Source organism: Lepus europaeus, chromosome 2 (assembly GCF_033115175.1).
Source record: "Lepus europaeus isolate LE1 chromosome 2, mLepTim1.pri, whole genome shotgun sequence".
NCBI lineage: Eukaryota > Metazoa > Chordata > Mammalia > Lagomorpha > Leporidae > Lepus > Lepus europaeus.
In genome coordinates this window covers 30099685-30115480 of record NC_084828.1, presented here as the reverse complement: position 1 = coordinate 30115480, position 15796 = coordinate 30099685, and positions in this window count along the sequence as shown.

Below are 15796 nucleotides of genomic sequence, written 5' to 3'. Positions count from 1 at the left end.
GCTAAATTATTTGATAATTATACAATATATACACATGAACACATTACACTATGCTCTATAAATAATCAGAATAATTATGTACCAATTTAAAATAAAATAACTATAATATACTCTAATTTTGCAAACCAACGAAATATGATTTAAAGTATCAAAATTAGGTACATATTTAAATAGTTTTGTTGCTATTATCCATAGAAGAAAGTGGTTGCTAAGGTTACAGAGGTATATTTTGGAGCATAAATTCTCATTTATTTCAATGAAGTAATGAGAGTTAAATGCAATTTTTATGGCAGCTGATAAGTGAAATATACATCTGAGAATGTTGAAATTGAAGAATCCCATAAGGGCAACATAAACGAGTCTTCTCATTTCTCAGAATGTAAGGGCTGAACCTAGTGAACTTAGCTCATTTTACATGACTGAATAGAAAATCAGCAAAGGAGACAGCAGAAAATACATTTTTTAAACTTAGTTCAAAGCTTTCTAATACTGGAACAAGTAAACAAAGAGAAAATTAACTTACAAGTTATTTGCTTATCTTATAAGCAGAATGTTTTGGATAGAAAATTTATAGATTATCTTGAAAATATCATCATAAATGTAAATGGCTGAGGCCAGTGCTGTAGCATAGCAGGTAAAGCCTGCATTACCAGAATCCCATATGTGTGGCAGTTTGAGTCCCAGCTGCTCCACTTCCAATCCAGCTCTCTACTATGGCCTTGGAAAGCAGTAGAAAATGGCCCAAGTCCATGAGACTCTGCACCTGCTTGGGAGACCTGGAAGAAGCTCCTGGCTCCTGGCTTCGGATCGGCACAGCTCTAGCCATTGCAGTCACCTGCGGAGTGAACTAGCAGATGAAACCCTTCTCTCTCTCTCTCTCTCTCTGCCTTATTTTCTCTCTCTCTCTCTCTCTCTCTCTCTCTCTCTCTCTCTCTCTCTCTTTGACTCTGCCTCTCTGTAACTCTGCCTTTCAAATAAATAAATAAATTTTTAAAAAATAAGTAAAAAAAATGGCTGACTATGTTTGCCAAAATCATTCTTCCTATCAAGAAATATTCCAAGTTAAGTTTAGATAGTGGTTAAATTTCTGGGATAAAATTTAAATGTACTAACCAGGTAACTAGGTACCTGGGAGGAAACACAGAGGCTCCATCCCACATGCTGTCTCCCTGACTACAATGGGTACACAACACAGATTGTATTTTTGGTGCTTGATTGAAGAGAGGCAAGTATGACCCACACACTCGAAGAGTCCCTGGCCTCGTGAAGAAGAAGCCTATAAAAGAGCAATGCAGTTCAGCAAAGAAGGTGAATGTTTATCAGGTTTTACCCCAGTACACAGCATCAATATTCATATGTGATCGAATTGCCAGTTTCAGATTAAGAATTAGAAAAAATAGTCAAATGTCTACACAGGTAGCAAGAAACTCTCATCACCTTACCTTGTTTCCATCACCAAAAAAAAGGTCTGTGGGAAAGTAGTACTCTCAGTAGTTTTCAGGAAAATGAAAATACACTAAATAATTATCTTCATCTTTTAGTAATCTTCTATTCTTCTTGAGAAAATGCAGTGAGAACCTGTTTTCTAAACTGCCAGCTAATATTTATATTTAAAACTTCATAAAATACAACCAGCTTCAATTTTTGAAAAGTGGTATTTTCCACAGTCCCTTTCTTTCAAACTTTGAAAAGAAACTCCAAGCAACAACAAAAATGAAAGTCAGACAGCTGTTTGGGCTATTACTGAATAATTATGATACTCAACACTATTGTTTCCTTTTAATGTTAATTTGTAATGTGCTAAGCTCTTTAAAGTGAAATGGTAAATGCAACATTTAAAAGGATATCTGTGGCTGAAATAATATTTCATTTGAAAGAGATAGAGGAAAGCAACCAGATGCAACATTATAATTTCCTCTCATTTTCTTTTTGGTATAAGGAGTAGCAATGTGTTATTCTGAAGAAGAAAATATAGTGAAGGGAATGTTCTAGAGCTATGCTGAATCAGTTATATCTCATGAAACCACTACAATAGAAAATTCATTTTTTTCTCAAAACCAACATCTTATATTTCTTACAGAATTTTAGACTCGTTATGAGTTGCTAGTTGCAGATAGAAATCATACTAAATGACAAGGCCATAGTCAAAGTGGAAGTTCTCTCCTCCCTTCAGAGAAAGGTACCTCTTTCTTTGATGGCCCATTTTTTTTTTTTTTTGGACAGGCAGAGTGGACAGTGAGAGAGAGAGAGACAGAGAGAAAGGTCTTCCTTTTGCCATTGGTTCACCCTCCAATGGCCGCCGCGGTTGGCGCGCTGCGGTCTGCGCACCGCGCTGATCCGATGGCAGGAGCCTGGGGCTTATCCTGGTCTCCCATGGGGTGCAGGACCCAAGCACTTGGGCCATCCTCCACTGCACTCCTTGGCCACAGCAGAGAGCTGGCCTGGAAGAGGGGCAACTGGGACAGAATCCGGTGCCCCAACCAGGACTAGAATCCGGTGTGCCGGCGCTGCAAGGCGGAGGATTAGCCTAGTGAGCCACAGCACCGGCAGGATGGCTCGTTGTTTCCACTGTGATCTCAACCACAGAGATCTTTCATTTAGGTTTTGTTGTTGTTGTTGTTGTTGTTGTTGTTTTTTGCCAGAGTGTCTTGGCTTTCCATGCCTGAAATACTCTCATGAGATTTTTAGCCAAATCTGAATGCCTTAAGGGCTGATTCTGAGGCCAGAGTGCTGTTTAGGACATCTGCCATTCTATGAGTCTGCTGTGAATCCCACTTCCCATGTTGGATCGTTCTCTCCTTTTTAATTATATTGGTTAGTGTTTGCAGACACTAGTCTTGTTTATGTGATCCCTTTGACTCTTAATCCTATCATTATGATCAATTGTGAACTAAAGCTGATCACTTTGACTAGTGAGATGGCATTGGTACATGCCACTTAGAAAGGATTGAATTGGAATCCCCTTCCATGTTTCTAACTTTACCGTTTGGGGCAAGTCTGATTGAGTATGTGTCAAACTGTACATGTCCTCCCTCTCTTATTCCCACTCTTATATTTAACAGGGATCACTTTTCAGTTAAATTTAAATACCTAAGAATAATTGTGTATTAATTAAAGATTTCAACCAATAGTATTAAGTAGAACCAAAAAAAAAAATACTAAAATTGATAAAGTATTAAGTTGTTCCTTGACAGTCAGGACAAGTGCTGATCAAGTCATTGTTTCTCATAATGTCCATTTCACTTTAACAGGTTTCCTTTTTGGTGCTCGGTTAATCACCAATCAGGGAGAACATATGTCTAAATAAGATCAGAGTTGGCAAACTCAAAAGGCTTCCATAACCTTGGCAACTCTTGACAAGAGCCTAGGATGATTACTGAGGTCATAAACAAGAGTGTCAATTTGTTAAGTCAACAATAGGAGTCACTGTGCACTGTTTACTCCCCATGTGGGATCTCTGTCCTTAATGTGTTGCACTATGTGAATTAATGGTATTACTAGTACTCAAACAGTACTTTACACTTCGTGTTTCTGTGTGGGTGCAAACTATTGAAATCTTTACTTAGTATATACTAAATTGATCTTCTGTATATAAAGAGAATTGAAAATGAGGCCGGCACCGTGGCTTAACAGGCTAATCCTCCGCCTTGCGGTGCCGGCACACTGGGTTCCAGTCCCGGTTGGGACGCCGGATTCTATCCTGGTTGCCCCTCTTCCAGGCCAGCTCTCTGCTATGGCCTGGGAAGGCAGTGGAGGATGGCCCAAGTGCTTGGGCCCTGCACCCGCATGGGAGACCAGGAGAGGCACCTGGCTCCTGGCTTCGGATCAGCGCGATGCACTGGCCGCAGTGGCCATTGGAGGGTGAACCAACGGCAAAAAGGAAGACCTTTCTCTCTGTCTCTCTCTCTCACTATCCACTCGGCCTGTTAAAAAAATAAATAAATAAAATGAAATAAAATAGAAAATGAATCTTTATGTGAATGGGGTGGGAGAGGGAGTGGGAGATGGGAGGGTTGCTTGTGGGAGGGAGGTTATGGGGGGAAAAAGCTAGGGTAATCCAAAAGCTGTACTTTGGAAATTTATATTTATTAAATAAAAAACAAAAAAGAAATCAAAGTAAATGATACCATGTAAGAGTCAGCAATTTTGGATCTCCTTATTATCTTTTATATCAACAAAATGGCACAATCCATTAAAATTAATTTTATCAAAAGAGAAATTATTTGAATATTTGCAAAACGTTGGCCTTTTTATGATTTATCATAATTGAAGCCTTTTAGAATCCATCAAAATATTACAGAAATCTACCAAAATATGTAGAAAAATGTCTAAGCTCCTGAATTTAAATATTTTTTGCAAGGGAGTTCATTTATATATTATACTCAGAAATTGCTGTGTACAGGATCTGGCTTTGTGATGCAGAAAGCTAAGCTGCTATGTGCAATACTGGCATCCCATATCAGAGTACCAGTTTGAATCCAGCTGCTCCACTGCCAATCCAGCTCCTTGCAAATGTGCCTGGGAAGGCAGCAGAAGATAGCATAAACTCTTGGGCTTCTGCCAATCATATGGGAATTCTGGGTGGAGCTCAGGGATCCTGGCTTCAAGCTGGTTCAACCACAACTACTGTGGCCATTTGGAGAGTTAACTAGCAGATGGAAAAATTTCCCTCAGTCTCTCTTGACCTCCCTCTCTCTCCACTCTTCTATTCAAATACATAGTGAATGAGTCTTTAAAATAAATATATAAAGTCACCATGTACATATTTTTATAAATCCATGGTAAAGTAATAAGATATAAAGAAAAATGTAGTTATGGAAAAATTTTAGCTAACTAGTCATGATATAATTTCCTCCAAAATGAACATGGCTGTCCCTTCTAAAACCAGGATGATGGGAATATTTAGGGAAAAGAATAAACCTTAAATTATAATAGGAAAAAAGATAAGGGGGAAGACAGCAAATGGACTGATCTCCAAATTCATTTCTCATTTGAAATTATGGTTTGAATAAAGAAAAAAATGATATTTCTTAAACATTCATTCATTCATTGAACTATATTTGTGAACCATCTACACACATTACACACTTTTCTAATCTGTGTAAGGATAAGAAAGAACAAAATCAAAATTACCATTTTAAAGGCTTTGTAGTGTAGTAAGTAAAAACTGACACTCAACAATCTCACTTTCTATTTCTTTCTTTCTTTCTCTCTGCATCTCTGCCTCTCAGATAAATGAAAATGTTTTAAAGAAATCAAATCATGATGTTCTAAATTTTTATAGAGCAGAATTAAAGATACATAAAATATCTATATACAATTAAATATAAATATCTATATACAATTAAACATAAATTAAATACAATTAAATGAAAATGAGATTCAGTATAAGTACATATTTGTGTTTATAAATTAATTTATGTATGTAAATAAAAATAAAGATTGTATAGAATATGAAGATACATCAGCAGGTTTGTGGAAAGTGCAATTAACAATGTCTATTTTAATACAAAGCTCGTGAAAATGCATATTTTTTGAAAAAACTGGGGATTTTGAAATTTTCTTGCACAAAAATAAACCTGTATTTTAATTCAATTTTTATGAAATTTTTGATATTCTCTCATTTATATAAATGGAAATAAGAAGAGTAATTTTCTGCCTTCAGACTCACTGATCATCTTCCTAACAAGGGCATGAAATTAATTCTTGAAAGATGTGTGTGCTGATTTGGTTTTAGACCAATTTTCTCCTAACCTCTCAGCAAATGTTAAAATATATTCTATTTTTCCATCTTTTAAAAATTGTGCAGTATGAGTCTGAAAGAGAAGCATGTTCTCAGCAGCTGTGCAATGCTAGCATGTTGTGAATATTCAACAAATATTAAGTGACATTGAAATATGAATTGATAGATAATGAATCACTTTAGGGAATTATCCTGCCAAAATGTTTTGGAAGATCCATGAAATGTTTGACAAATCCAAGAGATCCCAAGCTTTGCCTTCACTGAGATTTATTTATTTATTTGGGGGGATGGGAACACAGGTTCTTATTTTTCATCTGTCTCATTATGGCCTTCTGTTAGTGGGTAATTCATGCTTAAATCATATTACTTTAACTTTTGTTAAGCAATTGATTTCTTAGTGGTTATATAATTGGAAAAACAGAACATCTAGAAAAATTGCCTCTTTTTATTAAGTAAAGAAATAAAATTGATTAAGCAGAAACTTAATTATAGTAATGGGATTGACCCGGAGGTGGTGAATGAGCACCAGGAGAAGTCGCAAATATTCCATTTAAAGAGTTCATAGCTAAGGGCTTTACCTTATTCAGCATTTCTTAAATAGGGGAAAGATCCATAGCTTACAAAATATTTGCGCCTCTATTTTTTCGGATTATATTCAGATTTATAGAATTTTTGTCTAAAATTCATTTGCTCATTTTAATACAGTTCTATAACAATTCTATCATTTTAAATGCCAGGTAGCCCATCCTCAGCTACTTTAACATCTCCCTCCATATGTGTTCTTTGTTAACCACTACTATAGTCAGTCAAATGTTCTCATAACATCTGTAATATGAGATGTGTATGAGTTCATCAGTATTCTCAATGTTGTAAATGACAAGTGCTGGCTTAACGAGAAAGAGGAGACTACTCTTTAGAATACAGGGATTTATTTTTTTAATTTAAAAATGCTTTATTATTTTTGAGATAACACTTTTAATTTACATTATAGTCTAAGGTTTATTGTTACACTAAATAAAATGTTTAACAAATAAAAAGTAAAAAGTAGTATTTAAAAAAAAAAATAATGCAACCTGATGTCAGGTGGTGCGGGAAGGAGCGCAAGGACACTCATCAATTTCATCATTCCTCACCATTTATTTTTATTTTACTTCTCTCTGGGCACTTACTAATTGCTCTTTTTGGCATATTGGTTTGTTTGTCTTGAGTTTTGCTTGTACTCAACCCACATGGTGACAGAAGAAGCAGAAGAATACAACTACAGAGAGTAGAACTCATACTATGCAGAATGAGAGACTCCCTTGGTCTTAATTCTTAATTTTCAAGGAAGTGACTTGGACCCCAACCAGGTACAGGTGTCATTACATAAATACAGCTGCTAATAGTATGGCTACAAAGAGCACTGAATTAGGTAGGATTATCTAAGAGGATTATTGTGAGTTAAGAAATACCCAACAGAATCCACTACATTGCAGAACTGATTTTGTCTGAAGGCTCCATCTCATGTCCCTTACTCTTCATATTTACTATTTTCAGGACAACATATTTTTTCCATTAAAACTCTAGTTTCCAACCCTTCATGTAAGACTTATTAATGGGTAAAAGATTATGAGATGAAGCAATCCTCTGAGATACAGCTACACAATGTGAAAATTACAAACATAATTATCTGCAGGTTCTGGAAACTGAACTATAAAAGGAAGATTTTAGAGCAGAGCCATGGTGTGGGAAAAACAATCTTAGCAGAGTGAGCTCTTCTTTATTTAATTTTTTAATTTTTGCAGTTTTGCCGAGGGCAGCCACCGTCACAGTGGCATCTGCGTAGAGATGATTCAAACTCAGAAAGCAAGCCCTATGGCTTGCAGGCTGAGGGAAACGGGGCAACCACAGGGAACTGAGGACCAGAGAGGAGAGTCAGAGGAGGAGAACCTTGATGCCTGCGCTGACGCTCCACCCACATTTCTGGCCAGTAAACCATACAGTCAATGAAGAAATGGAGAGCAGCTCACAGCTGTGAATTAACTGCAGGCATGCCTGTTTGCACTTGAGTGTAATCTAGTAAACTGCCTTCTACAACAAATGAATCAACACTTTTTGCAGTGTTGTAACAAAACCCAGATTCTCCATAACCTCAGATTAGGGTGTTCAGAATACAGTTCCATTTTAAGCCCATACAAATAAGCAGAAAAACGTGGTACAGTCTGAAAGAGAAGAATAAAAACAGACAATAGATGAAGTGAGTACATATTAAAATTATTAAACAAGGACGCTAAAAAATAGTGATAAGTATGTTGAACATTAGATTTATTAGACAAGGACTTTGAAAAATTAGTTATAAGTATGGTCAATGACGAAGAAAACGAGACTCGTACTGAATGAAAGAATATCTCTCAAATTAATAAAAAAATTGAAATTTTAGAACTGAACATTTCAATATTGCAAATGAGAAAAACCAGTGGATGGCCGGCTCTGAGGCGCAGCGGGTTAAAGCATTGGCCTGAAGCGCAAGCATCCCATATGGGTGCCTGTTTGAGTCCCAGCTTCTGCACTTCTGATCCAACTCTGCAATGGCCTGGGAAAGCAGTAGAAGATGGTCCAAGTCCTTGGGCCCCTGTACCTGCATTGGAGACCCGGAAGAAGCTCCTGGCTCCTGGCTTTGGATTGGCGCAGCTCTGGCCGTTGTGGCCAATTGGGGAGTAAACCATTGGATGGAAGACCTCTCTCTCTCTTTCTCTCTTTCTGCCTCTCCTCTCTCTGTGTAACTCTGACTTTCAAATAAATAAATAAATATTTTCAAAAAAAAAAAAAAAGAAAAAGAAAAAAAAAAAAACAGTGGATAGGCTTAAAAACTGACTGAAAAGAGAGGGGCTGATGCTGTGGCACAGAGAATTAACGCCCTGGCCTGAAGCGCCGGCATCCCATATGGGCGCCGGTTTGAGTCCTGGCTGCTCCACTTCCGATCCAGCTCTCTGCTATGGCCTGGGAAAGCAGTAGAGGACGGCCCAAGTCTTTAGGCCCCTGCTCCTGTGTGGGAGACCTGGAAAAAGAAGCTCCTGGCTCCTGGCTTTGGATTGGCACAGCTCTGGCCGTTGCGGCCAATTGAGGAGTGAATCATTGGATGGAAGACCTCTCTCTCTCTCTCTCTCTCTCTCTCTCTTTCTGCCTCTCCTATCTCTGTGTAACTCTGACTTTCAAATAAATAAATAAATAAATCTTTTAAAAAAAGGAGAGAGATAAAGCAGTAGTAAATGTGAAAACTTATTTGTATGTTTTCTGAAGGAAACAATGTTTCTCTGAAGAAAAATAATCTTTTATAGCATACTTATTAATTTCAAAGAAAAAAATACATTTGTGGGGCATAAGATAGTAGACATGACCTTAATAAAGTGATAGAATTCTTGTCATTTTTATCATAAGAAAGAGATAGAATGACATCTCCATCCCATATGATTTACTGAAAATGATACAGCATTAAAACTATTTTTTCCTAAAGGTGAAAAACCTGAATTGAATAGGAGGAAGCACCAGAGAAACCAAAATTGAAAGATAGCCCACAAACTAGCCAAACAAGACTCTCCAAGTGTGTCATGTCAATGATGATAAAACCTTGGGAGCCTTAGCATAATGAGAGATTGAGAGATGACAACTAAAGGTAATCTGTGACTTTAGATCAAATCATGGCCCAGAAGATGTACATTCATGGGCAATAGACACAGGCCTGTAAATTAGCAGGTAAAGTGTTACACCAACGTTACTATTAGAAGGTTGCTAAGCATACGTGGTCAGGCACTCAAATGTATGGTTAAGAAATTTATTTTATCCAAATAATTTTATGTTTTCAATGTACTCTAAGTCAAAACCTCACCATGTTGTTGCAGAAATCTCCAAACTGATTAAAATTTTTTTATGAAAATGTAAATGAAGAAGAAAAGCCAAGCGTTTTTTTTTAAAAAGAGAAAGCAATGGCTAATGTAAACTGTTTCATTTCGTGACTTAATGTAAGTAAAAAGCAATTGATTGAAAGAGTTTAATATTGGAGTATAAATAGGCATATATACATGAATAGGAAAGAATAGAAAGTCCAGGGCAGGTGTTACCGCAGAGTGGTTAAGCCACATCCTGTATTGGAGAGATTGGATTCAAGTCTTAACTCTGCTTCTGAACGAGATTCCTACTGAGAAGCAGCAGGTGAAGATTCCAGTACTGGGGTTCCTGCTGCCCACATGGGAGACCCACATAGAGTTCTAAGCTCTTGGCTTCTGCTTGGCCCAGTCCCGGCCGATTGCAGCATTTAAGGAATGAACTAGCAGATGGGAGTTATCTGTGTGCGTAAATGTGTTTGTGTGTGTGTCTCATTTTCAAATAAAAACAAATAAATAAGTAAGCTTTAAAAAATAAAATCCAAATACAGTTTCAAACATAATTTACCAAAATATATTTGAAAAAATAAAGGGTTCTTCATGGGGCAAAGAAGTGTCTTTCATGTTGTCACATCCTTCTAATTTTGAGGCCTAGTTTTTAAAAAAGTCACAGGTTCCTAAGCAGTGTTTGTTATTGACGAAAGTTTGTTTCTTGAGCTATGCTTACCTGCATATTGTGATATTGTAGATTCATGAATGCTTTAGCTTAATGTTTAGAAAAAATATTTTTTAAAGATTTTAATTTATTTATTTGACAGGTAGAGTTACAGACAATGAGAGAGAGACACAGAGAGAAAGGTCTTCCTTCCATTGGTTCACTCCCCAAATAGCTGCTATGGCCAGCACTGTGCCAGGAGCCAGGTGCCTCCTCCTGGTCTCCCGTGTGGGTACAGGGGCCCAAGCACTTGGTCCATCCTCCACTGCCTTCCCAGACCACAGCAGAGAGCTGGACTGGAAGAGGAGCAACCTGGACTAGAACCCAGAGCCCATATAGGATGCTGGCACTGCAGGCAGAGGATTAGCCAAGTGAGCCACAGCGCTGGCCCCAGAAAAAATATTTTCTAATACACATAACATATTCACTGAGGTAAAATCGTTTACCAAAGATAAAGAGAATGGAAGGGCACAAAAATAAATAAATTTTCTAGTTCCATTTATTAAGCACTTAGCTTGACCAGTGCAATTGCCTTGAGGTACAGATGAAATTTTAAAAGTGAATTGTGGAAAGCACACACACACACACACAGTTGAAGAGCTTGCTCTACTCTCTGGAAAACCAAGAAATGAGGCAGTAAATGACCTCATGATGTTCTAATTTAATATTCCCAGAGTGAAAACATGAATTAAGTCTCCACACAGCTGGTTTATACTCTTGCTAAAAACTTTCCAGCAAATGGGAACATGTTGAACAGAATTCTCGATTACAACTCTAACTCTGTCAAGGTATTTTTCTATTACTTGCCTCAACAACTCAAAAATCTCTGTACAAGCAATTTTTCAAAGTCTTGTAACTCTTGTGGATGTATACATAATTTCCCCTACCATTTTTTCACTCTCTTTATGCTAAGACACCAGAACATGGGAATTTCAATTTTTAAATAAACATAAGTTCAATGTCACAGAATCCTGGTCTTTCTTAAATGTTCCCTCCTTCCTTGTTTAAAAAGGTTACTCTGTTTTCTTAAGAACAAACCTACTCCAGTGTTAAAAGTTTCCAGTTAGAGACGAAACTCCAAACCCATGAATTTTGAGAGGGTTCTGAACTTGCCAAAACAATTTCTTATTAGACTTGATAACTTGGATTACACATTCCCACAGCATATTTAAAAGTCTTTAAAGGTTTCCTGTAACAAAGGGGAGATGAAAAGATACCGTAATTATTCATGGAACATATTCAAGCTGTCATTGCTGATGAAATGTGAGATCCAGGACATTCTTCTACAGTAAATAAGGTAGTGATTCAGCAGAGTGCTATTAGCTACAGAAAACCCATTCCCAGCCTTTATTAACACTTAAAGCTATAGCTTTCCTCTCAGACACTTCAGCATCTCAGTCTCAAACATTAAATCTAAACTCTGGGAATAAAATTTAAATCACAGGTTGGTTTCGGCATAGCATACTTCGTATTCAAGTGAAAACTTGGGGTGCCTCTCCTCTAATGACAAGGTCAAGGGCCTTTAATTCCTTCCTAGAAAACAAAAGCCAACATTCTAGCTGCTTGGCCCAGTAGAGGAGGCTGATTTGGGAACCTGGGTTGGAGAAGGGCTTAGCTTGAACATCTGGGAACTGTCCTGACAGTTTCTTATGAGTACCATAAGGCATGGATGACTCTGTCAGCAGGCTTCTGGAAGACACGCCAACCTTGAACTGGAGCTGGAACCCAGACATTAAAGTGAAGTATATACCCCAATTAAGTGCAGTCTTCAACCTGCAGGGTGAGCGCTACCCTTGCGTCCATTTTGAGAAACCATTCTTGAGACTGCATGCAACACAGGCTGACAACAGCAGAAAGGCAGGGAAATGGACGAACCCTTGATTGGGGGAGTTTCACAGCTCACTGTGTGACGCTTTCCAGAGCAGCTAGCTTTGCCATTGGCAATCCGTGTGGAAAAGGAATCATGCGCGCACTGCCTCTCTGAGTTTAATAAGGCTCCTAAGCTGCCAGTGTGATTATTCAGGCTTTAAAAAGCGGCAAGCGTGGCTGCAGTGCTCAGAGATCTTCTCTCTGACTTTATCACAACAAAACTAGGATACGAAGTCCGAGGAGGGTGGCAAGTGCACCCATGCGCCCTGTTTCCTCTGCCGTTAGAGCCTGCTGCTCCATGTTTTCTTTTTTTTTTTTTTCTTGCAATGGATGGTGTTCCTAGGCATGACCTCGTCAGACTTAGAAAACATGCATCCATTTCAGCCACTTACTGAAAGCACACAGAACTGCTGAAGATAAAATTTCCAAGAATATATTAAAACAAAACTGCTAACTCAGCCAGATTTCCTAGACACTTGGACAGCCTGTAAAATGGCAGGCCAATGTTAATACCCGAAAGAGGAGAGGACAGTATAACTAAGTGGAAGCTGCTGTTTAAATGTCAAGGTTTTGAAAATCAGGGGAACGTTTATGTGAGTGCCAGTTATCTTCTAGTGGCCACATGAGTGGTTTCAGCTTACCTTCAAGTTATTTTTACGGTCAAAAATAGAGATCTCAATTTGCTGAGTATACTAATTTTATTTTTTTTTTTCCTAAATGGAAGAAATAATTTTGCAAATGAGGTTTGGATTTCTGAGAAAACATCATGTATTCCACTTTCAGAAAAAGTTTGTTCCAGATAGTTTCCCAAACTGAGAAATAGTGTATGTACACGTAAAAATAATAGCACGAAAAATTCACTGTTTCTGATGTCAACAAGCAACTTGCAGGTTGTTCGATACCATTCGTCTTCTTTGAGGCACTGAATTCATATTACATTAGTTCTGTCCCTTACTTGCTCATCTTTCATATCTGATCTTTATAGTTCAATCATATCTTACCCAATTATCCCCATAAGTCTGGGGATGGAGCTCCTGGCTTTTCACCCTGAGCTCTGTTACAATTGTAGGTTGTAAGTTCCATGCATAAACTTACCGTATTTTATTCAGCTCCATTTTTGCTGGGTCTGACACTATCCTTGGAAAATACCAGTCACAGAAAACATACGTAATGTAACTTGAGGCTTTTATTTCTATTTTGTGCTTTTCTTGAGCATTTTGGCCATTTTTTATTGGTTTATGAGTTTGAAATGAGTATTTCTATCATATATGTTTTTCTTTAAAATCTCAAGCTAGTGTTGGGTGTTAATTCTGTGGAACTGAACTGAAATCAAATTAAGAAAGTTTGGGTTCCTTTCATAAAAGATGGCTTTGCCATCTAAATAGTTTCAGTAGAATATGTGCATCATTTGACCCAATACTCCATTTTTGAAAAGAAAAATCATTTTTATAAAGCATTTTTATAAAATATAAGGACTGGATAAGGGGAACTACCTATTTTCTTTTTTTATGTGAATTAAGATCTTCATATCTTCATTTCCCTAACTGTGATTAGTAACTTTTTAAAATTTGTTCTCTGCACTGGGAAGACCATCCTCAAGAAAAAGTGAAGACTCTCTGCTGAACTAATTTAAAAATTTTAGGACAAGAAAAGGGATAATTAATTGTTTAATTAAATTTTTCAAAATGTTATCAGCAATGCAACAATGTTCTTTATGTTTAAGAATAAAATAAGACTATTTTAGAAGCTAGGGACCTAGATTTGAGGAATCTGGCCATTCTGAATAAACATAGTGATAAAATCAGTATTAATTATTAATGGATTTACTAATTTAGATGCCAGATTATGTCACACTGATAACATTTAACCGAGAATATTAAATTACAATCAATGCCAGATAAAACAGGAATTCCTCTGGGAACCCAAAAATTTGTCTTATAATTCTGATCCTGTTACTAACTAGTTCTTGAGTTTTCAATCTTTTACTCACTGGCCTATAATCTCTTTTGATATTACTGATCAGGTCTCTTTTAGCCTTGAAATTCCATGATTTTATAGAACACCTAAGTTCTGCTTGGTAATGGTGGACTTATTCAGTATGGTTGAAAATTATGTTTCTGAGTAATTTTTCTTCTTTTATGATTATGATATTAGCTGATTATCAGATGTTTTTGGAGAAGATTTGTCTGAAAAATATACAATAATGCGATACAGGAAATAGATTTGTTTTGGTTCATCTATGCTTATGCATAAGTGTATATGTGTTATAGGGTTTCAAAATTATTTTGCACCTAAATGAGCATATCTTTTAACTCCATTTTACAGTTTTTGAAGTATCCTTGTATGTGTACAAATTATGTGTTCTTTTGTTTATCACATGGCTTTCTTCTTTTTTATGATCTTTAGTATTTCTTATTTTCGGAAACTGTCACGTGCCTGAAGAACCATATTTGTATGAAAAAAAGATATTTTTTGGAACATTATTTGATTTGAAGCTGGAGTTTATAGAATCTTCTCAGAGCCTGTTTTAATGAGGTTTCCAGCTTTAATGAAAAGAGTGTGGTTGCTTAAGTGAAATGGCCTGCCAAAACTTTCTTAGTTTCATCCATGGTTACACTGAATATTAAAAATATTGAATATTAGATTGAAATAAGAACATACTTTCAAATGGAAAACAGAGCAGTTGCTACAGCTCTTTATATTAAGAATAAGTTCTCTCAGAGTCTGTATAGAAACAACAGTTCTTATTAAGCAATGTTTGCCACAGGTACAATTTTGGTAGTTAACATTTTATGAAATCAAATTTACTTCAGAGTTCTGATTCAGAGTATTTATTTCAGACTAGGGAGTGAAAGCGCTTTAAGAAAATTATGAAGATTCTGCAAGTTCCTGAAACAAACCAGCTTTTGTTCTTAAAGTCTGAATAAATATGAAAGCATATTTGTTTCCAGATGGAAGATAATTAACACAAAAATCTACTTTATCCATAAATATGTTTCCTTTTTTAATTTTGGTAGTTTCACCAAAACATATAAATTCCCTTGGAGCAAATTAAAATAAAACCAGCATTGGAGAAAAATTAAATATGTAAGAACTAGCTTTTTATTTTCCCTTTATTCAAAGCATAGAAAGATTGTTCTTATAAGTTAAGAAATTGTGTCTTTGTTATTCTCATTATTTCTTTGTGCAAGGTGTTTGTTAGAATGAGAATCAAGCTGTCTATTGACAAAATTGTGTGACAATCTGCATAATTATGTTGCATATGTGTGGGGCCAGTTTTGAATGATTAGATTGTTGTTCAAAGTTAGAATGCCTGTGTTTTAGAAAAGCCAATAGCTGTGAAAGGAATAAAATTATTTGTGGCAGCAAAAATATTTCCAAATTGTGGAATTAAAATGCCAGTTTCTAAAGAACTTAGGCTGAATAATATTATTTACTGCTATCCATTAATGACAGAAGCTAAATGAAAGAATTCGTATAAACACAACAGTATAAGTCACTACTAAGTATGGTGTAACTTAAATTATTTCTGTTCAAGTGCATTTAAAGTGTCAATTAATTGCCTCCATTTCAAATGCACACCTTTTCCCCAATTATCAAATTAAAATT